Raw genomic sequence first — 23,592 nt, 5'->3', positions numbered from 1 at the left:
AAAGTAATCCAGGCATGTAAATCAGGAATTTTGTTCCTGATACTTTGAAGGTTAATTTTAGTCAAATTCAGTGATCTATAGGAGTTAGGGGGTTGGGAGGGGGTAGAGATGGGGCCAGGGTTGGATGAATGTCTCTGTATAGGGTGAGGTCGAAATATATATGTGGGAGATGGATGGGTTCTTGTTTCTTTTTTGATATAGGTTGATATTTTAAATTAAAGTTTGTCTTGTAATTGTCTTGTAGGGGGAACATTTTTACTTTGGTTTGTAAGATTATATCTGTTGTGTATAGCCTGGAAGATACATCTGAGAAGGAGGTAAGGGCTGGTGTTTCTGTTACAGTTATAGATGTTTGTAATTAATGTTGTAATTTTGTAGTAATGTTAATTGTTGTAGGAGGTAAAGGACTAGAGAGAGGCTGAGAGTTAAAGTCTTGGAGGTGAGAAGCATGGTTGATATGTGATTTGTAGTTAGGAGCATGGTTGATATGGGATTTGTAGTTGGGAGATTAAAGAGGTTAATTCTGGGGATATAAAAAGTGTTTAGGAGCAATGTAGTACTTAGGTTTAGATTGGGCTGGTTAATAAAAGAATAAAGGTAGCTAGAGAGATAGCAATGAATTGGATTATGGGTTAATTGATAGTAATGTGAGGATGGGTTTGATAGGGTGAGTTATAAAGATAGTGTAATAGGGTTAAATTGACAGAGGTGAGTGGAGGAGTGTGATTGGATGGTTCAAGTAGTGGGTGGAGTTATGGCTAGGATAAATGTAATTGTATGGGGTGTGGGTGGGAATGAAGGTAGGGGAGCAGAGTGAGCCTGAGTACAGGAAAGGCCGAATGGAGCGGGCTGGCCCTGGCCCAATATCTGGCATAGAAACATTAAAAATAATCAAGGTAAGTTATTGTTGACATTAAATATTAACATCGAGAGAACTAAAGGAAAAATAATGTTATAGAGAAAGCCCAGCAGTAGGGGTCCCAATGGAGAGAAAGTACAGCAATAGGGTCCAGATGGAGGTCAAGAAAAAGCAACCTGGGTGGGGGAAAATGTGTGGGAAGTGGAGAGAGGAGAAAGCAAATAGAAAAAAGTAACTAGATATAAAAAGATACTAGCTAGTAAAAGAAGTGGGGGAAGTAGGGAGAGGAGAAAGCAGAAATAAAAGTAACTAGTTTAACTGAGATAGCCCAGTTATTAGGTAAACTTTTGAAGAATAACTACAGGGAATTATTATTGGTATCTAGAGGGGGGTTATACTGAACAGAATAGAGATACAAGGGCGTAACTAGAAGGAAAGGGAGATTAGGGCAGTGTGAAGTGATGTATGAAGGGAGACGCTTGTACAAAGACAGAGGGATGAGTGCAGTACTCAAAACCTATTTCTAGTCATGTACATTAATGTAGTTAAAGGCAGTAGATCCTTGTCAAGAGGTTCAAGCTTTCCCTGGGATAAAGGTCACAACTTTTCCTTGAGTTGCAACTTAACTTGAGACTTGCTGGCATGAACCGCTATATCAGGGAGGTCAGAGTGAGGTGTATGACATTCATGTAGTTAAAGGCAGTAGATCCTTGCTAGGAAGTTTGAGCTTACTCTGGGATAAAGGTCAAAACTTTTCCTCGAGTTGCAGCTTAACTTGTGTTGACTAAACAGATGCTGATATTAACAAAATGTTCAACCAAATTACAGGCTCTCATGCACACACACACACACATATATATATATATATATATATATATATATATATATATATATAATATATATATATATATATATCAACAACAAATTAAAGAACACCAGCCATGGGTGACTCCAGCATCACTCACACAGAACAGTAGATTGTTGGTATTATACTATGATATTATTTAAAACAAATATTCCTAACTTTTGAAGACAATGGCATCAGGTAAAGAACTTTAATTTTACTCCACGGCTTCTCCTTCACAGGGCATTTCTAAGGCAAGTACTGTACGTGTATTTAGCATGTTTTGCAGACTCCCAGCATTCCAACAACGAGTTAAAATTTTTTGTTTGTTTTTATGGTTTCTTTTGGAGAACGTGGAAGTTTGTCTCTGACCCTTCTTAACCTTTTGTTTTCTCAGCAGAGAACATGGCAGGTGTATAGCTACAGCCGCATAGACTTATATTTATTTGTAATGCTGGATCAACAAAGGATAAGCTGATTGATTTGTCCAATCAACATGCACATTTTAGGATGTTAATGAACTTTAATTGTACAAATATATTCATGTCTCTGTCTGTCTTTCTTATGCCATAACAATGACTTCACAAACAACAGAATCCACAAATGTTAAAACTAAAGTCAAAAATACTAGAGAGAAATATTAACAAAATAATAAAAAAAAAGAACATTTCTGCTAGGGGTAAACTATCATGTCATCTTCACACCATTTTAACCTAATTCTAAGCATGCTAACCCTGAGGTCACAGTCTCAAGGATAAGAGAATACTTGTGGATCTCAAACTTGTATATCAAATATGTTCAACAATAATATACATAATCAGCCTACATAAAGAAATGGCACTCAGTTATAGTACTGTCAATGAATATGGCTAACAACATGTTATGCTTCCACAAGAACTAAACTACAGATATGTGCTTTTGTCTCCTAAATGACAATACTCCAAAAAGCTGTTTCACAGTATGACAGCAAAAGAGAGTAAATACAGACAGAAAAAGTGAAGCCATGAATACAACGAAAGGCATAAAATAGTGAGATAATTTGGATAATTAGCAACTAGGACTTCCAAGAAAACTAACTGCAATGCTATATAGGTGTCATGCAGCAAGCAAATGGCTGTAGTTCGCACTTGTTTGCCTTTGGCTCCTGTAATAAACTAATGAAGAACAGAATGCATAGAACCTTGTGTTCTTAGCCAGAGGGTTTTTCACATGCACAGCATACTTAGCATAGGAAAATAATTTGTACCTGTAGTTATGCAGTCAGATTCTGAATAGAACACCTGTACTGGCAACTGAAACATTAGAATGCACTAATAGGCTCAGATATTATATTACTACTGTAACTAGCATGACAACATTCCTTTAAGTACATTTTCATATGCAGCATGAAATACTGGATAGTGTTATAATTACTGCTTCACTTATAGGGTCATATGTGTCAATAGGCTGTTTATATTAAGAAAAGTTAGCCCTTTAAGCATAAGCTGGAAGCATATAACAAAAATATTCAATGCAGTGGTCATTAGGGCTGGCAAGAAAAGGATACAGATTTAGTACAAGTATCCAGCACATAACACAGTGCAGACATAAAATAAGAAAAAGTGCAACTAGATGGAAGAATAAAGGCAAACATGCCAAATTAATATACAAGAACTGAGAAAGTACAGCACATTCATGAGCCAAGAGACACAGCAAAACTTTAGCATGACAGATTTTACACTGCTCTGCAGACATAATTAGCACATTGGTTTGCAGTGGGAAGTATGGTCTGCAGTAATAGGTTGTGAACGCATCCTTTAAAACCTGCATCCTGCTTGTTGAAGATTATGTTAGGTCTCCATGCTGTTACATTTTCTGAAGTAGATATATAGTCCAGTCCTTTGTGAAACTAAACCTCATTCTGAAAGGATGCCAATTAAAACAACATACTTCACTAATAACAGTCAGCAAACTGCCATGCAAAGAGTCAGAAAAGAATGTGTCATGTATTAGCAAAGTCTTTCTTCTCTTTAGTACACACATTATCTAGCACAAAATCTAATATTGTTTGGTGTTCAATCTTCCAGCTACTCCTCAATTGATTTTATTCTTCCTGTGCCCTTATGGTGAAGTATTATTACTGATTTGAAGGATCATCTGCTTGAGTTGGTGGCATACCTCTCAATGATCCACATTTTTGCAGAATATCCAGGTTTTTGCCTCATATTTTTGGTCTGTTCCTCAGAAAATTTGTGTTTTTCTGGCAAATCATTGAGAACTGTCTTCATTAAATAATGACATACATTTGAGTTTCAGACTTCATATCCTTTAGGAAATGCATAGTAAAATAAAAACTTTTATTATAACTACTTTCTAAGTACAAAAGTGCAATATTTAAAATTTGTCCTTATGTTTGGACCTTTCTCACCACCACCATTATTTCTGGCTGTGTCCATATTTCTTGTGCTAAGTGGTTGAGAGGTATAGTTGGTGGTAGCTCAGATGGATGTAAAAGTTCCCATAGTACTATCAAAAACAGTAGGGGTCCTTTATTAAAATTTACAAAATACAATATATACATTGTGTATACAAAGTTTACAGCTCATTTACAAATTCTATAAAAGTAATTCACATATTTTTAAAAATGTTAAACTTTCAGTTCCCCCACTCTTTTTTTCCACAGCCAAAAATCTTATTTTCTTCAAAAATGTTGACAGTACCCATTTCATATTACATTTTATCTCATTCATTCATTCATTCATTCATTCATTCATTCATTCATTTCAGACAATCCATATTATACAAAATAATTTTTATCTAATCTATCTATATCATTTTTCATATGCATATTCTATGTCCATAGTTATGCATTTAATGTTTTTCAATCCTTTTCAACATTTTTGTCACATATTTCTTCCCACAATTGATTTTCTCTTTTACATTTCTGGAAAAAAAAACATGTTCAGTGGTCTCTAATTCCCCGCAATATATGCAGATTCTATCTTTTATTGCTTTATATGGCATATTTGCTTTTACTGGAAGTCTGTTTATAAACAACCTCCACAAAAAATGTGTGCATTCCACATATTTTTCGTATCTTTTTATTCTTGCTTTTATAGCTTTTACTTTTTTCCTCCTAAGTGCTTCCAATGGTTAATATAATAAAGTTTCCCATTATATTTTCATACCATGCTTTCCTATTCTGTTCTATATTTCTTATCTCAAGTTTCCATAGTAATATTTTCTCTTGATATAGTTTCATTTTCGTACAAGTGATTCCTTTACTTCTTTTCAAACATATATGGTTTTCCCATATTGATTTATATTTTTCCTCTATAATTTTTATTACAAATTTTCCCTTTTCCTCTATTCCTGTCAATATTTTGTATAAATTCAGTGACGCTATATATGCAATTGGGTTTATTAAACATAAACATCCTTCCTTTTTAGTAACATAAGGAATTAAACAATTGCTTAATTGTTGAATAATTTTGAATATTTAATGAAGGGAAGTGATGTAAAGCATAGTATCTAATTAAGTCTCCATTTTAGAGACAAAAGCACTTATACTGATATTTTTGGATTCTTATTAAAAAACTAAAAATTTCTGCTGGTGCTGGACAGCCTCCTGTTTTGTTGTTTTCAGTTTTTATTTGTATCTTTAATTCTTTGTCATATGTCTTAATAGTTATACTCAGCCATCTTTATTTTTGACAACTAATACTAGATCATCCGCATAAGAGAACATCACTGGAATCTGAATTCCCTCTGATGTACAATATTTAGCTTCCTTCAATGCTATATGTATCTTTGTAACTACTGCATTCATAATTAACACAAATAGAATACTACTTGCTAGGCATCCTTGTTTAATACCACTTTTTATTTCTTTTGTCTCACTTATCCAACCATTAACTACTAGTTTCACTTTCTTTTTGTTATATACTGATTTCAAAATGTTGATTATTTTATTTAAATGATATCCTTTCAAAATTTCCCATAATGTTCATGTTGGATCTTGTCAAATGCTTTACTTACCTCTCCTAATATTTTAATTGTGTTTCCCTATTTATTACATCATCTACCAATTCTCTTATTATCATTATCATTAAAAGCTCTTGACTTCCTTTTGCTTTTATTCCAAAAATTGTTTCAGTCAGTAACTTATTAGCCTTACTAATCTTTTTTCTACTATTTTCATAAAAATCTTATAATCAACATTGTTTAATACTAGTCATCTTCAGTTTTTGTCTGTTCTTTCTCCATTTATTCATATAAATTTCATTGCACCCATACATATTTTTTCATCATTTACCCATTTTGCAAAACATTCAAAAACCTCTAAAAACATTCTTTTTGCCACTCTTGCATGTCCTTATACATTAAATATTCAAGTCCATCTAAACCTGTAAATAATTCTACATTTACTGTTTTCAACACATTTTTAAGTTCTATTATTGTAATCTTTTTTTCCATTCTCTTTTTGCCTTCTTCGGTTATTTATTTATTTTTTGTAAGTTCCATCTATTTTTTTCTTATAGCATCACACATGGAAAAAGTTTTCAAAATATGTCTTTTCACTGTCTGCATTATTTCTTTTTGTGTATTCACTATATGTCCTTCCTCATTCCTTAACTATCTTATTAGTCTTATTTTTTCTTTAATCTTTTTACTTAGATGTGATGCTACTTCTTCTTTTCTTCCTTGTAAAAATATCTTTTCTTGAATAACATTTTTTTTAATTTCTCTTGGTTCATTTCATATAGCATTCTCTCATTTTCTAAACACTCTTCTTTATTCTGTATTATGTTTTTAAAGACTTGATTACTGATTTCCTTATATTTGCAACTATCTTATATTCTTTTTGTCCTTTGCCATTCCAGCACTTCTTTTTTATATTTTTATTTTAAACTAATCCACCAACTTGTCCAGCCTTTATAAAACCCTTGCATGTTTATATGACCTAACCATAGTTGATGTATTATTTCCCTTACATACTAATTTAGCTCTGATTCATTAATTCTTTCTATCCCTCTACCTATTTTATATAGCCTATTCTTTCTAGAATTTATATCCAGATTGCTACATGGTCTGAAAAATTCATAATTTTAATTCCTTGATGTAATATCCTTAAACTCTCTGATCTATAAAATAATCAATTTAAATTCTCAAATTACTCCTTTTGTATGTCCAGTGTTTGTTTTTCCATAAATACATTTTACCACTTTATATCATATCTAAAATTACTTTCACATCTGTCCCTTCATTTTGCCGATTTTAAATCACAATTGAAGCCTCCGACTACTATCACTTGCATATTTACACTCACATAATCAAGTATTTTCCTAAAAATAATCTCTCTTTGGTTTTGTAAAGTGTATGCATAGAGTGTAATCACCCTATATATTTGGTTCTTCCATCTTTTATCTAATGTTACTATTCTTCCTAATACTACTAGTGTATAATCCAGAATTTCTACACATTCTTTACATAAAATTGCTATGTCTGAGCATTTTTCATTTCCTGTCATATAACCTTGCCTTCCATAACCCATTAACTTGTATTCTTTCTTCTTCTGTTGTTATTCTTATGTCTATTAATACTATAATATCCATATCTAACATTCTATACCATTCCAACACTCCTAGCCTTTGTTGAACATTCTTTTTACTATTCATGTTAACAGCTAGGATTCTCACCTTGTGGAAAAGTGCCTGTTGCTTTATCCTTTTTCTTTTTTTGTTTCCTTCTATACTTATATTTGTAAATTTGCATTTTCTATCTTTCATTCTTTTCCCACTAGAATTTCTTTTACTTTTAACACTTATCCATTTGTCTTCCCCTTCATTACTTGAATTACATATTTCTTCCTCTATCCCACCTTCTTTTCCTTTTGATTCTGTCATACATTCTTTTACTTCCATTCTTATGTCTTCCTCGTTCATTTTTTTCATTTTGTGCTTCTTCTGTATTATCTATAAAAACATTCTCCCTATCTTGGACTGACTTTGTTTCCTGGGTATAAATCTCTGCAGCATTACAGTCCATCCATAAATGTCCTATTTTTTCACACTTAATACATTTTTGCTCAGATGTTTTTGCTTCATGACCAACTTTACCACAAATAAAGCATTTATTTTTGTCACAATTATTAATTAAATGATCATCTTTACCACACAAAAACATGTCTTTAGTTGTCCCCAATATCCAACCAATCCTTTATTCCCCTCCAGATTAATTATACTTGGCAAATGCATTATTTTGTCATTTTGCATTTTCAATATAACACCACATTGCTATCCTCAGTCCATAAACCTCTATTGTCATAGATCTTTGAAATGTCCATTACATCTCTACACACAGTTTATAAATAGTCCTTTAAAGTGTCTCTTTCAAATTGAGTTAAAAATTGAATAAATACTATTTTTCTAGCTTCTCTTTTAAATGCCTGCAGAACATATAAGTTATAAGGGTTTTCATTCTTTCTCTTTTCATATTGTTCTAAAACTTTTTCCATATACTGCACCTCCTTGAAACAAAAATGACACAAAAATTATCTTTGTTAATACAAATAAACTCTCTTACCTCTCTGGGTTCAATACCCACTAGTGAAATGATGCTGTCCCATACTTCATACCTGTCTAGTTCCTTTTCCATTTTACTACTTACCCTCACTTGATACTTTCTTATTACTTCTGCTTTCTTCTCCTCCTTTCTTTTGCCTTTTCTTACCATTTGTGGGTATGATTCTTTTCTTCCTTTCTTATCTCCTGAATGTCTTCTTGAATTCTGTCCATTATTTCTCCCCATGACACTGCCTTATTGCTCTTCGGTTTGCTATGTTCAATTAATTCTTTCAAATAAACATCTCACAACCCTCCCAACTGCAGGATTGTAACAACACACTTAGGTGTTGTAGAATCTGCTGCAAACAAATGTTGCTAAGATAACTATTCAGAATCCACCATATCTACTTTGACTTGTTCTTTTTGCCTTTTACTTGACTCTCCTCCACTTTCTTTTTTCTTGTCTCCACTATCCTCACTCCGCATCACTTCTGATTCATTACCTGCTGTATATGGCTTTTCAGTTGTTCAAGTAACAGCTTCACTCATGTCAAAAACCTGAAAAATCTTTCCTTTCTCCTCCATACTTTATTTTGGACTTCCTGCTTCTCTGAGCTACTGCCCCCCCCCCCCCCCCCCAGATCAGAAGACAAGAAATGTAACAATGAATTGCATCCCTGTATGCAAACAGTAGGGCTTTTTTATTGATATATACATTACACATTATTTATATATTTACATTATTTACATCTATTTACAAACAGCCATACATTATAAACTTTAATTTAAGCACCCCCCCCCACTGTTTTATCGGGTCTATATTAGAACATCGAAGTTTCAAAACTTTGAATGTTCTAATATCGAACCCTATTCAGCGAAAACTGAAAATACCAAAGCAACAGAAAACCAAATTTTTTCCAAGGGAAAGAATTCGGTTGTCCATTTCTGCTGTTTTGGTATTTTCAGTGCTGTGGTGGAAAGTTATGGGTCGAGTTCAGGTAAGTGTGCGATTGAGTGCGGGTTAGGTTAGTTAGGGTTAGGGTGCAGGTTAGGTATGTGTGCAATTGTGTGGACATGAGGGCTAGGGCAGGTTAGGTGAGTTAGGGTTAGGGTACAGGTTAGGTATGCATGTGATTGTGTGGACATGAGGGTTAGGGTGTGGGTCAGGTAAGTGTGTGATTGTGTGGACATGAGGGTTAGGACAGGGTAGGTGAGTTAGGGTTAGGGCGCGGGTGAGGTGAGTGTGCGATAGTGATGGACCTTAGGGTTAGGGTTTGGGTTAAGGTAAGTGGATAGTTAGTGGTATGTGGTGTGTGTATAGTTTAGTGTAGGGTTAGGTGTAAGATTTTAGGTGTATGTGTGTGGATTGCTGTTTGTTTGGTGTGTTTGTGTTGTGTGTATGTGTTTTGGAACAGCAAATGTTTTCCCTAGGAAAAAAATTCACTGTTCTGTATGTTCGATGTTTTCAGCTTTCACTGAATAGGGTTCGATATTAGAACATTCTAAGTTTTGAAACTTTGATGTTCTAATATAGACTAGTTTTATCCACAACCAAAACATTATTTTCTCCAGAATCTTTATCAAAGTCCATTTTCCACTGTATGTATTTACTTTCATTTAGTCTTGCACTCCATATAGTTCATGAAACATAAAATATTACGCTGTTCATTGTCTTCACTTCTTCTTGTTTTCATGCACCATAATAACAAAATTCTATTATGTCCATATTTATTTTCTCAAATTTTAACAAACTTTTCACCCTATTTTCTTTACATATTTCTTTCCATAAATTATTAACTCTTTCACATTTCAAAAACACATGCTCAGTAGTCTCAAACTCTCCACATTTATTACATATTCTATTTTGCGTTTTCTTGTATGGCATATTTGCCTTAACCAGCAGTTTTCTAATAGACAATCTCCATAAAGAAACCATTACATTCTTTAATCTTTTCATAGTTTTTATATATTATCATTATGTTTTTTTTCTTATCTATTTTTAAATCTTTCCATGGATCAATGTAATAAAATGCTTTAATAATATTTAAATACCATTCCTTTCTATTTTTCTCTCATGTATTCTTTTTTTTATTTTCCATAACACAATTTTGTTTTGGTACTCTTTCATTTCTGCATTCCGAATGCTTTTACTTCTTTTTTTAACTTCTGTTCCTTTCCACAGTTCTTTGTATTTATAATATAGTATAATTTCTATCAAGTTTTTATTATAGCATTTCTATGAAATTGTTATTTTCCTTCATAATTCCTTTTAATACTCTATATAAAATTAAAGAGGCTGCATGTCCTATTGGGTTTATTAAACCCAAGTCTCCTTGTTCTTCTTTCATATATAGAATCTCTCCCTTGACTGGATTCAGTCTAGAGCCCCATTTAAAAGAAATATCATCATTAGTTCCTTTTCATACTTAATAGGAATCATATAGATATTAGCAACATATGCAATTTTTCGTATTACCATGGTGTTCAATAAGTGTGCTTTTTTAATATGAAAATTTATATGATTTCCAAAAAATAGTCACATACGTTTACTTCGAGCACATTATTCCATTACTGTTGTTTGTATTCATTCTTTCCAAATATTATTACTAATGTATATCTACATATTTTTCATTGAACTCAGTACTTCCTATCACACATTCAAAACAAAATCCTTTTCTTTGTCTCTTTATTTAAACTTAAGCAAATGTTTTATTTATACTTAATTTTTCATTTACTTCTTCCATCCATACTTTATTTTTAACAAATAATACAATATCATCTGCATAATTATACATTATTGGCAATTGTACTTCTTTCATTATTTTGTATTCATTGCTACTTAACATTTTATTAATTTCCTTCATTATTACATTCATAACTAATGAGAAAATTACACTACTGGCTGGGCAGCCCTACTTTATTCCACATTCTATTTTTATTTCTTCCACAATCCAGACATTTACATTTAGTTTCACATAGTTGCTTTCATAAACAAGTTTTATTACTTGTAATATTTTTGCTAACATTGCATGCCTGCAAAATTCTCCATAATGATATATACTGGATATTATCACATGCTTTACTTATATCCCCTAACCTTGGCTTCTACATTTTTATTTAAGATATCATCAGTTATTTCTCTTATTATCCATACTAACGCTTGACTTTCTTTTCTTTTTTTCCAAATACATTTTGGTCATATTTTCTATCTATTTTTTGCAACCTTTTTGTTATTATTCTCATAAAAATGTTATAATCCATATTATTCAATGCATAGGTGTCCAATTTTTATCTCCTCTTTATTTCCTTTTTTAAATATAAATTGTATAACTCCTGTACACATCTCTTTCTCTTTAACTCTAGTTTCTAACCATTCATTCGTAACTTCTATAAGAATTATTTTTTGCCACTCCTTTATTTCTTTATACACACCATATCCAATTTTTCCAGTCCTGTTGCAGAATTCATATTATTATCTTTTAGAATTTTGTTCAATTTTTTCACAGTTATTATTTTGTTCTAAATGTTCATTATCTTCATTATTTAAATGTTCATTCGCTTTGTTATTTAATTTTACACCTTTATAAATTTGTTCTATCTTTTCTTCTGTTTTAACAAATAATTCAGTATATTTTATTTAATCATTTCATATATTCATAGGTTCATAAGTTGGTACTAGGCTATCGGCCCTAGGGCCTATGCAAGCCTAGCCATAACAATTCCCTGGAATTTTCTTCCCACAATATTTACTTCTCTGGACCCCTGTCTAGCAGGGCGACTGACATGATCCCCAGGGTGAATTTCCTATCTCCCATCCAATCATCAAGGTTCCTTTTGAAGAGGGCCAATGAGGCGCTCTGCTTGACATGCATGGGCAGTCCATTCCAGAGTATGGGGAGTCTCTGGGTCAGGAACCTATCCCTCCAGCATGTTTTGTTCATTGTGATGACAAGGTTTAGATCCCTGGAGCGTGTGGCTCTAAGGGATTGGGATTTCTTTAAGTGGAGCATGTCCAACAGCTCAGGGTTTGACATGGCCTTGTATGTTAAGCAGAGATCACCTCTGAGTAGACGATATGCCACAGAGTATAGCTGGAGTTTTTTTAGACGGTCAGCATATGGCATCTGCTTTAGGCCTGTGATTCTTTTAGTGAGGTATTTCTGTGACTTTTCCAGCTGTTTCAGATGTCTTGTGAGGTACATACTAAATGGGGCATTATACTCTATAATTGGTCTAATGAGGGATGAGTACAGTGGGACAATGACCTCCTTTTTTCTGGATGAAAAGCCCTTAGTGATGAGGTGTGCCACATAGAAGGATTTCCTGACTGTTGTGATGATGTGGTTATCAAACATGAGACCACTGTCCACCTGTGTCCCTAAGTCTCTCATCACACTTTCGATATTTACTGTCCTGCCACCTATGTGGTAATTCATAGGTACACATTTTTTTCCAAAGGGAATAACTATACATTTCTTGGCATTAAGCTTGAGTCCATGGCTCTGGCACCAGGCGTCTGTTTCTGTAAGGCCCTTTTGTAGAATATCCACATCATTTGGGGATTCAATAATGGCTCCCAGTTTGCAGTCATCTGTGAACTTTGTTAGCCAGAGTCCCTTAGTGTTGGCCTGTACTTCAGAGAAGTAGATGCCAAACAAGAGTGGTCCCAGGACTGAACCCTAAGGTACTCCACTTGTCACTTGTCTGGAGATGGATTAGGAGTCGGCTACTTTTACAGTCTGGGTTTTGTCAGTAAGCCAGTTGGCAACCCATTGAGTGATGTAGGGATTTATGCCCAGCTTAGTAAGTTTATCTATGATTCCAGAGTGGGGGATGGTGTTGAAGGCCTTGGCAAGGTCCAGATAGGCTGTGTGTACTGCCTTACCCTCGCCCACAGCTCTGGAGACTGATTCAAAGAAGTCAATCAGATTCGGGAGACAAGATCGGCCCTTCACAAACCCAAACTGGGTGGGGTTCAGTGTTTGAAGGTTGCCAATGTCTTTGTTTATAAGTTCCATGATAATGCGTTCCATGCCTTTGCAGATCAGGCTTGTCAGAATGATGGGATGGTAGTTACTGGGATCCAAGTTGGATCCTCCCTTGTGGAGCGGGATAACTGTAGCTGTGCACCACTCAGTGGGCACGAAGCCTGAGGTGAGGCTATGATTAAACATGCCACTTAGGTGAGGTGCCAGTTCATTTTGTAGTTCATGTAGTACACAGCCTGGGATGTCATCTGGTCCCATGGATGCTGTATTCTTACCTTTGAAGAGTGCGGTTTCTACCTGTGTGACTGTGATTACCGGAATTTGGCAATCTTTTGGTATTGAGATGGGCCTTTTAGGGGGTGAGAGGGGGGTGAAGATGGCACTAAATCGATCTGCCAGGATATTGGCAATATCCTTGGGATCAGTATATATAATGCCATTCTGTTGTAGCTCAGAGCAGATCTGAGCATTGCCAATTAGTTTCTTGACATAACTATAGAATACCTTGTGGTTGTCTTTGAAATCTTTGACAATTTTATTTTTGTAACTAGCTTTTTAGGATTTTATGAGGGATCTCAGCTTCTTACTGAGGCTGGTGAGGGAGTCTTTTGCATCCTGGGATTTTCCTCTTTTCTGCAACAGTTTCTTTCTTCTGTTGTATAGTTTGTTTATAGCAGGAGACCACCAAACTGGCTTCCTTTTTTTGGAGAAGTGCATCTTGGTTCTATTTGGGATGGCATGATTCATGCATGAGTGGATGTGCTCATACAGTGCCTTAGTGTAGGATTCTGCAATCGAACTTCCAGATCCTGTCTTCGTGGGTGTTGTGAAGTTTGTCATTTCTGACTTCAGTAGCATGAAGTTGGCTTTGGAGAAGTTTTTTAAGGAGGTTTCCTTACTGGGGGTGGGGGGTGGGGGGGTGTAGATGTCAAGGGTGATTTGCTTATGGTCAGACCTGACCAATGAGGGGGTGACCACTGGTGTGGAGCATCTATCTCCCATGTTGGTAATGACCAGGTCTAGGATATTGGAGACCCTGGTGGGACAATGGATTAGCTGATCCAGGGCACTGGAATTTATGAATTCCAAGAACCATTGGGAAAAGGAGTTGGTACCTGAGTAGTTTTCCCAGTTAATGGCATGGTAGTTGAAATCGCCCAGTATTAGGGTGTTTGGTTGCATCTTAATATTTTCCAGTATGATTAGAAAGGTGTAGTGAAAATCTTGGGGCATGGTGGAGGATCTGTAGCAAGCTATAATTTGGATTGCAGTCTTACCTAGTGTTAGTTGCACCTGGAGAATTTCAGATGCATTATGTTGGGCAACTAGCCTGGAGGTGTGAATATCCTTGGTGAATATGAACACTCCTCCACCTTTAGTGTTTCGGTCTTGGTTTTGTGACCAAAATGGGTGGTAAGAATTGTAGCCTGGTATTGCAAGGGTGCTCACTGGAGCCTTGAACCAGGTCTCAGTTACTGCACAGATATCGATGTTCTCCATTTTTAGGAGTGCCTCGAGAGAGTGCATTTTGAGGTTTAGACTTCTAGCATTGAGTAGCATTACCTTCAGATTTTGCATGCTTGTATCTGTTACGGTGGTGGTTTTATCCTTTGAACCTTGCCTAAAAAGGCACTATAGGGGTGGCAAGAGCTTTAGCCAGTAACTTGAATCCCAGGGGTGACAGGTGCAGACCATTTCTGGCAAAGCATCGTGGTTTGTCGATCATGTCTTCCCAGGCAGACAAATACTGGATCCCCTTTGAATGACACCAGAAGCTTAGCCAATTGTTGAAGTCAATCATTTTGTCCTTATACTGTGGTATCATTCTGGGTGAAGGCAGGATGCTACTCAGGGCTAGGGTCATACCTAGCATTGAGTAGCAATACCTTCAGATTTTGCATGCTTGTATCTGTTACGGTGGTGGTTTTATCCTTTGAACCTTGCCTAAAAAGGCACTATAGGGGTGGCAAGAGCTTTAGCCAGTAACTTGAATCCCAGGGGTGACAGGTGCAGACCATTTCTGGCAAAGCATCGTGGTTTGTCGATCATGTCTTCCCAGGCAGACAAATACTGGATCCCCTTTGAATGACACCAGAAGCTTAGCCAATTGTTGAAGTCAATCATTTTGTCCTTATACTGTGGTATCATTCTGGGTGAAGGCAGGATGCTACTCAGGGCTAGGGTCATACCTGCCTGGGTCACATGATCCAAGAGCTCTTCCATGTCTCTTTTCATGTAGTCCAGGGAGGTACATCTCAAGTCATTCACTCCAGTATGACAATGACAGAGTCGTATTTGTACTTGTTGTGGAGTGACTTGAGTGCATGCATTATGTGGTGGATCCTGGCACCCGACAGGCAGTAATTGTCTCCTTGTTCAGCCTGGTGAGTGGGACATCAGTGTGCCTGACTATAGAATCACCTATGACTAAAGTGTTGGGTACATTGTCTTGCCTTAGGGGCTGTTGTTGGGTGGCACACTGGTGTTGTGAGCTATGTGTCACTTTGGTTGTGACTGGTGTTTGTTTGCGTTTCAGCTTCGGAGGTCCTTGTTGCTTGGGCAGGTTAATGTTAAGGGCCTCCGCATATGTGGGTTTAGTGTTGCTATGTGCGGGTGTTGATGGTGTGGGTTTTGAAGAGCTATGAGTTGCTTGAGGTGTAATGCAGGTGTTAACCTTCTCCTCTTGACTGTCTAGCACAATCTTGGCTGGAGAGAGTTTTGCTTCCAGTTTGGCTAAGTAAGTGCATCTCTCGCAGGTTGTAGTGTTGGGTGGTATTCCTTCTTGTTGTCTTATTTGCTTACCTTCCTTATTTTTCTAATTATCTTATTATTTTTCATTCTTTTATTATTTTATTCAAATATGGTGCTACATCTTCTTTCTTTCCTTTAAATAATATTTTTGTTTATATAACAAGTTGTTAATTTTAATTTTATTCATTTTATATTTTTTCTTTTTTTTTCATAAAGGGAATTTTTCTTCTCTAATAAGTCTCTGAATGCTTCTTGACTTAATGTCTTATATCTCTCTTTTTCTTTTCTTCCTTATACAGTCTAAAAACACATTTTTATATTTCTCTTTAAAATTAAGCCACCAAAGAGTCCAATTCTCATAAAATGCTCTCATATGATTTTTCCATAATTCCATAAGTTATTTTTTCTCTTCTAAATCTAATTCCTTTTCATTAATTCTTTACATTCCTTTTCCTATTCTTATAGATTCATTTTCCAGTACTTTAACCCATATAGCCATATGATCTGAAATCCAGCATACTTAATTATTTTTTTAATATTAAACTATCAGATAAAAAATAATCAATTTCTCTCCTAACTTCATTCTTTTTGTGGGTTCAGTGGTTATTCTCCCATACACTTAGCTTTCCACTTGCCATAATTTCTTTAACCATTTTAACATCACAATTGCTCTTATTTTTTTCTTAAATTACAACTAAAATCATTAACCTCTATAATTATCATATTTGCACAAACATATTCAAGAATATTTTTAAACATCATTTCTGTCTCTTTTTTGTTACATATGTATATAAAGCTATAATTCTATACACATATTTTCTATATCAAGTCTGTTACTGTAATTTGTCCTAGTTTCACTATGGTTACATTGAATATTTTACTGCTTTATTGACAAAATACACATATGTCCGAGCACGTTTCTTTCCCCGTGTTCCAAACTACCACACTATTCCTAAAGTTTTCAGTTTGTGTTCTTACTTTCTCTGTTAATAATCTGATATCTTCTAAAACAATAATAGGTGCATCTATTGCAGCACACCATTGTAATATACCTATTCTGTTCTTGAGATTTTTCATACTAGTCACATTTAGAGCAAATATTTTCATCTTTTAAGTATAGTTAGTATAATAAAATGTTTTCCCTTTCCTTTCTCATTTTCTTTAAGCATTATATTTTTGTTTTGTTTTTTTCCTTTCAACTCTTTTCCCTATTGAATTATTTCTATTTCTTACTGTGTGCCAGTCATCTTCTTCCTCACTTGTCTCCTCTGTTTCTTTCTCCTTTGTATCTTCTTTAACTTCATGTAGAACCTCTTTATCAATCACACCTTTCTGTACAATTTCTTGTATAATATGTTCTTCTATCTTTTCTCCTGTATAACTTCATTTTCATTTTCTTGCACATTTATTTCACAGTCTAGCCATGAATGACCAGTATTGCCACACTTTTTTTAACTTTAAATCATACTTTTTTTGCACTAGTCCCTGTTTTACCACATAAATAACATCTTTTATCACATTCATTGATTAAATGATCATTTTTCCACAAAAATAACCAGCCTTTGATTGACCCCTGTATTTCACAAAACACCTTTTACCATGAATATTAATAATTCTAGGTACATGCATAACATTATCATTTTTCTATTTTAAGTATTACTTCACATTCCCATCCGCTAGTCCATAGTCCTCTTTCATCATATATTTTTGCAGTGTCCGTTACTTCTTTACATATAGTTAACAAATGTTCTTTCAGTTCTGTTGATTCAATTTCAGTTCTAAACTTGATCATTATTCTTTTTTTGTCTGTAAACAGCTTGCACCACATATTCTGACCATGGATAAATATTTTGCTTTTGTTCATATGCACCCAATTTGCCATGGCCTGCCCAGTCTCAAATATCAAGTCACAAAAAGTCTCTTTATTAATTAAAATAATTGTTCTTACCTCTTTTCCTTTAACACCAATATCTCCTTGCTCTTCTTTCATATACAGAATCCCTCTTTTGACCCGATTCAGTCTAGAGCCCCATATAAAAGAGAATATAATTATTAAGTCCTTTTCATACTTAATAGGAATCATATAGTTGTTAGCAATATAAACAATTTTGTCTATAACCATGGTGTTGAACAAGCGTGAAAATCTATATGATTTCCAAAAATTAGTCATATCCTTTACTTCTTTGAGTACATTATCCCATTGTTGTCTGTATTCATTCCTTCCAAATGTTATTTTTAATATATCTACATATTTTTCATTGAGCTCAACACCTCCTATCGTACTTTCAAAACCAAATCCTTTACTTTTCTTCTTATTTATACTTAAACCATTTTTTTTAATTTATACTTAATTTTTCATTTACTTTTTCCAACCATACTTTATTTTTAACAATTAATACAATATCATCCACATAATTATACATTATTGGCAATTGTACTTTTTTCATCATTTTGTATCTGCTACTACTTGACATTTTATTAATTTCCTTCACTATTACATTTATAACTAATGAGCAAATTACACTACTAGCTGGGCAGCCCTGCTTTATTCCATATTCTATTTGCATATCTTCCCCAATCCAGCCATTTACATTTAGTTTCACATAGTTCCTTTCATAAACAGATTTTATTACTTGTAATATTTTTGCTTACATTATATGCCTGTAAACGTCCCCATAGTGATTTATATTGAATATTATCATAAGCTTTAATTATATCCCCTATCATAACCTTCGCTTCTACATTTTTAGTTATGATATCATCAATTATTCCTCTTATTATCCATAATAACTCTTGACTTCCTTTTCTTTTTCTTCCAAATACATTTTGGTCATATATTCTATCCATTTTTTTCTGTAACCTTTTTGTTATTATTATCATAACACATGTTTAATCTGTATTATTCAATGTTATATGTTTCCAATTTTCTATCTCTTTATTTCCTTTTTTAAATATAAATTTTATAACTCCTGAACATATCTCTTTCTTCTTAATTCCAGTTTCTAACCATTCATCCATAACTTCTATAAAAATTATTTTTTCCCACACTTTCATTTCATTATACATACCATATTCAATTCCATCCAGTCCTGTTGCAGAATTCATGTTAATCTTTTAGAATTACATTCAATTCTTTCATGGTTATTTTTTGTTCTAAATACTCATTCTCTTCCTTATTCAGTTTTCTCCTTTATAAATTTGTTATATGTTTTCTTGTCTCTTAACAAATAATTTCAATACATATTCTTTAATTATTTCTTATATTCCTTCTTGCTGTCTTATTTGCTTACCTTCCTTATTTTTAATTCTCTTATTATTTTCCTTTTATTATTTTACTCAAATGTGGTGCTATCTCTTCTTTCTTTCCTTGTAAACAATATTTTTGTTTTCAACATATTCACATTTGATGACCATTATTACCTTCAGACTTCTGGCTTGTGTGTCAATTGCAATGCCAATTTAGTCATGGTAGCTTGGGAAGAGGACATCATGTATAAATTTGATTTACATCAGCAAAATATATTATTTTACCATCATTTTATCAATGACCTCTTCCTTTTTTGGAAGGGTTCCCCTACTGAATTACAACAGTATGTTTCTATGTTGAACTCATTACCACATTCCTTAAATTTTCTCATGTATTTTCTAAAACAGCCATCAATTGTTTTAGACATCACACTGCATATGAATGCAGATGGCACTTTCTATACTCAGTTATACAGGAAAGAATGTTATAGGCTCACCTATGTACATCGAAAGAGTATGCATCCACAATATATTTTTAAAAACACATTAAAAGGCCAAGGCCTGCGTACTATCCGTTTGCACAATAGGAGTGAGGACTTTGAGAGAAGGCTCTTGAAAATGAAGAGTGATTTTATTTCTGGGGGTTACGATGCCAAAGAGATTGATAGAATACATGATACTGTTAGGGCTGATATGGTAAATACTGGGAGACCATACTTTTCAACACCACTTGGATGTGATGATATCACATCCAAATATAATAGGAATGACCAAGGAAGTATGATCTTCTTTGGGTTAACATACTCTAGTGATGACAAGAAAATCAAAGATATTATTTATAAACACTGGACACTATTACACACAGATCAGGACATACATAGGATTGTTGGTGATAAACCATCTTTTGGATACAAGAATAAGAAATCATTAAAACATAAGTTATGTTATCCCAAATCAACTAACCAATTAAATAGGATTACATCTGGTTATGGGATGAGGAGATGTAATAACTGCTCCTATTGTATGTATATTGACTTGTCTGGGTCCTTCATACATCCCAACAATAACAGGGAGTTTTCACATCTGCCCTTAGTTGACTGTAATTCCAAGGATCTAGTCTATTTTGCATTATGTATTGGTTGTTATTCATTCTATGTAGGCAAAATGAATAGGCACCTACGCGAGCGCATTTGTGACCACTTATACTGTGCACGTAGAGGTATGAGCTATAGTGCACTGGCAAAACATATGATAAATACAGGCATGGAATATTCTTTTAGATTTGTAGCACTAGAATTCATTTATAACATCAACAAGGCAGACCTCGTGAACAGAACTTATCAAGCAGAACTTAAGTGGATTTTTTTATTACAAGCACACTACTACCCTGGGTTGAATGACAGCATATCTATACAACCTACTTTATGAGCAAGACCTTTGAAAAAGAAGTAAGCTGTATGTATATTTCCCTGCTACGTTATTGTTAGATATATTATATTCAGTGGGCCGGATTTATGAAGGCTTGCATGGGCACGGAGTCTAAGAGTAGCGTAAGACGGCAGACAGCCAATATGTCTGCTGAGCGATCCAGCAATAGCTGGCAGGGGCGTGCATGAGAGTTTCTAAAGCTACTCTTCTATGGACAGTGCTATGGCATGCAAATTACCTCATTTGCTGCTGAAAGCTATGCAAATGAGGTAAATTTGCGATCCAGGAAACACTAACCTGTCCGTGTAAGAGTAGTGTTATCTGCAGAAATGTACTCCGTTGGTAACGGAGTACCATTCTGCAAATAGCTAAACAGAGCTATGACAGCCCCAAATAAAGGATGCATTTAGTTGAGGAAGCATGCCAATGGCCAAATATAAGGCCATTGGCATTTGCAAATGTTGTAAATCCTTAAAATCCATTTTTTTCCTGATCGCCGATGTTTAAGCATAGCACAGCGCCGCGCAAACGTGCTGCGCTTTAAATAAAAAGAAAACAATTGAAAAATAGCCAAAAATGGGCATTTTCACTAAAAAGCTTGTTCTGCCATGCAGGTGAATGGCAGGCTTGTTTGCGCGGTGCTGCCCCTTGTGGAAACAGAAAGGGAAAAGGAATGAAAAGAAGTAGTAGGAAGTTAACCAAGGAGAACTAGTAGAGCTGCCAAGTGAAATATATCAGAATCAGCCAATTACACAGGCAGTAGACTAGCCCAGCCCAGCCCAGCACTTTAAACTCTGCAAACAGCAGTCTACCCTGTTTTTTCACAAGAACTCTGCAACACTTCAGTATACAAAGAGTGAAAACTTAAAAAGCTTATGTCTGACAAAATGTTAGGGGCTGCTATTGCTATCATAAAGCAACATGTGCAAGGTGCTGAGGGTGGTGTTGTTGTGAATGCTGCTGAGCAAACCACAGTGAGGAGATGGAGAAGAGTGTACAGACCCAGGGTAACCTACCAGGGGCCACATGAGCTTGAGACAGTGGAGCGCTATAGAGTGGACAGAGACCTCCTGCAGCAAATTGTTGAGTTGTGCCAGCCACGCCTCACACAGAGAACCAACAGAGGGGAACCCATCCCACTGGATACCAAGGTATGCATTGGCCTATGAATACTAGCTACAGGTACCTTCCAGAGACCAACTGATGATATGATGGGGGTTTCACAGGCATCAGCATCCAGGGTACTGCACCAGTTCCTGGATGCCATGTCAGCACATATCGGTGAGCATGTATATTTCCCCAATTCCAGTGAGGCATTGGCCAGCAATATGCATCTTTTCCACCAAATAGCAGAATACCCTGAGGTGGTGGGTGCAATAGACTGCACGTACATGCACATCAAAGCACCACCCAGTGAGCAGGGTAGTGTCTACATCAACCGCAAGGGCTTCCCCTCCAACTGCCAGGTCATGTGCGATGCCCAGGGCATAATAATGAATGTGTGTGCTGGCTGCCCTGGAAGCTATCACGATTCCCACATCTGGCATATCACACAGCTGTACCAGAGATTTCCCAATGGGGACATCCTTGACGGTCACCTAGTGGGGGATGCTGGATACGCATTGGAGCCGTAGCTGATGACACCCATCAGAAATGCACACACACCCGAACAAGAACTCCATAATGAGGCACATGCACAAACAGAAACATTATTGAGCGTGTGTTTGGGATGCTCAAGTCACGGTTCCGGTGCCTGGACCCATATGGTGGAGCCTTGCAGTACTCACCAACTACATGTACCCAGATTGTCATGGTATGTGCCATGCTACACAATATGATCCTGAGAAAACAGCTGCAGCAGGAACAGCATGGGGCAGGGCCAAACAGCCCCCCACCATTGCCAAGGCCTGCACAGGCACAGCGTGACTCGGAGGAGGAGCAACCTGAGCCTGCCCCAGTAGGCAGAAGGAAGCATGCCCAGTATGCCCTGGCCTTGGCAAAGAGGCAACGCATAGCACATACACTGACTCAGTAGGAACCCTGGAAATGACACCTCTCTCTGACTCGCACATACAATAAAAGGGATGCCTGACTTGACAATACCTGTTTTCAAACATGTATAAGGAGTGTACTATGTGCATCCGACATAGGCACCCCTGCAGCACCACCTGAGGCATAATTGCCCTATTTTAAGCAATATAAAGCAGTGCTAAGCACATTTTACCACTATTTAACATATTTAAGCACAATTGCGTGGAGCTGTGCACCGTGCAAACTAGCACAACATTGGGCAATGTTGGGCAACGTTGGGCAATGTTGGGCAAAGTCAGGCAAAGTCGAGCAAAGCTGGGTAAACACGCTCACACCTGCTTTACTGTTCCTTAACCAGTCAGGTCTACCCAGCAGGAAAATAAAAAGCAGTGACAGGGCTCAAACTCAGGATACTGTGCACTATAGTCACAGTACTGAACCACTAAGCCATGACAGTATTTCACTGGCACAGACACAGCAGGGCAATTGTAGACTAGCGAAACACAAACAAATGCTGTATCATGCCCTCTGAACTTCCCCCCAGGCCTATGCAGACAGATAACAGCAGGCCAGGCAGTGTGATGTGGGTTGGGTAGGCTATGAAGTCACAAACTAATATACGTGAAATTGGAAGCTAAGTTCTGTAGTACAGTAGTATGCCTCAAGCCAGTACGATAGTCAACAGTACAGACTGAAATGGAGTACCTAATATAGCAGTGCAGGCCTAGCAAATGTGTATAAGTGTCAGGTGAACCCCTCATCCTATGTACACCCACAGTAACAATCAGGTGTGCCCCCTGGGTAGAAATGTACAAATAATAGCTGTCCCCCCTGTATGTAGAAATGTTGATAAGTCTATGCAAAGCAACTCATGGAAGCCCTGCAGGCACAGCGTGCTTC

The sequence above is a fragment of the Protopterus annectens genome, chromosome 3.part0, assembly GCF_019279795.1.
Source record: "Protopterus annectens isolate FY-2018-M chromosome 3.part0, PAN1.0, whole genome shotgun sequence".
NCBI classification, from domain to species: Eukaryota; Metazoa; Chordata; order Ceratodontiformes; family Protopteridae; genus Protopterus; species Protopterus annectens.
The sequence above is the reverse complement of the archived record's forward strand: the minus strand, read 5'-3'. Positions refer to the sequence as shown.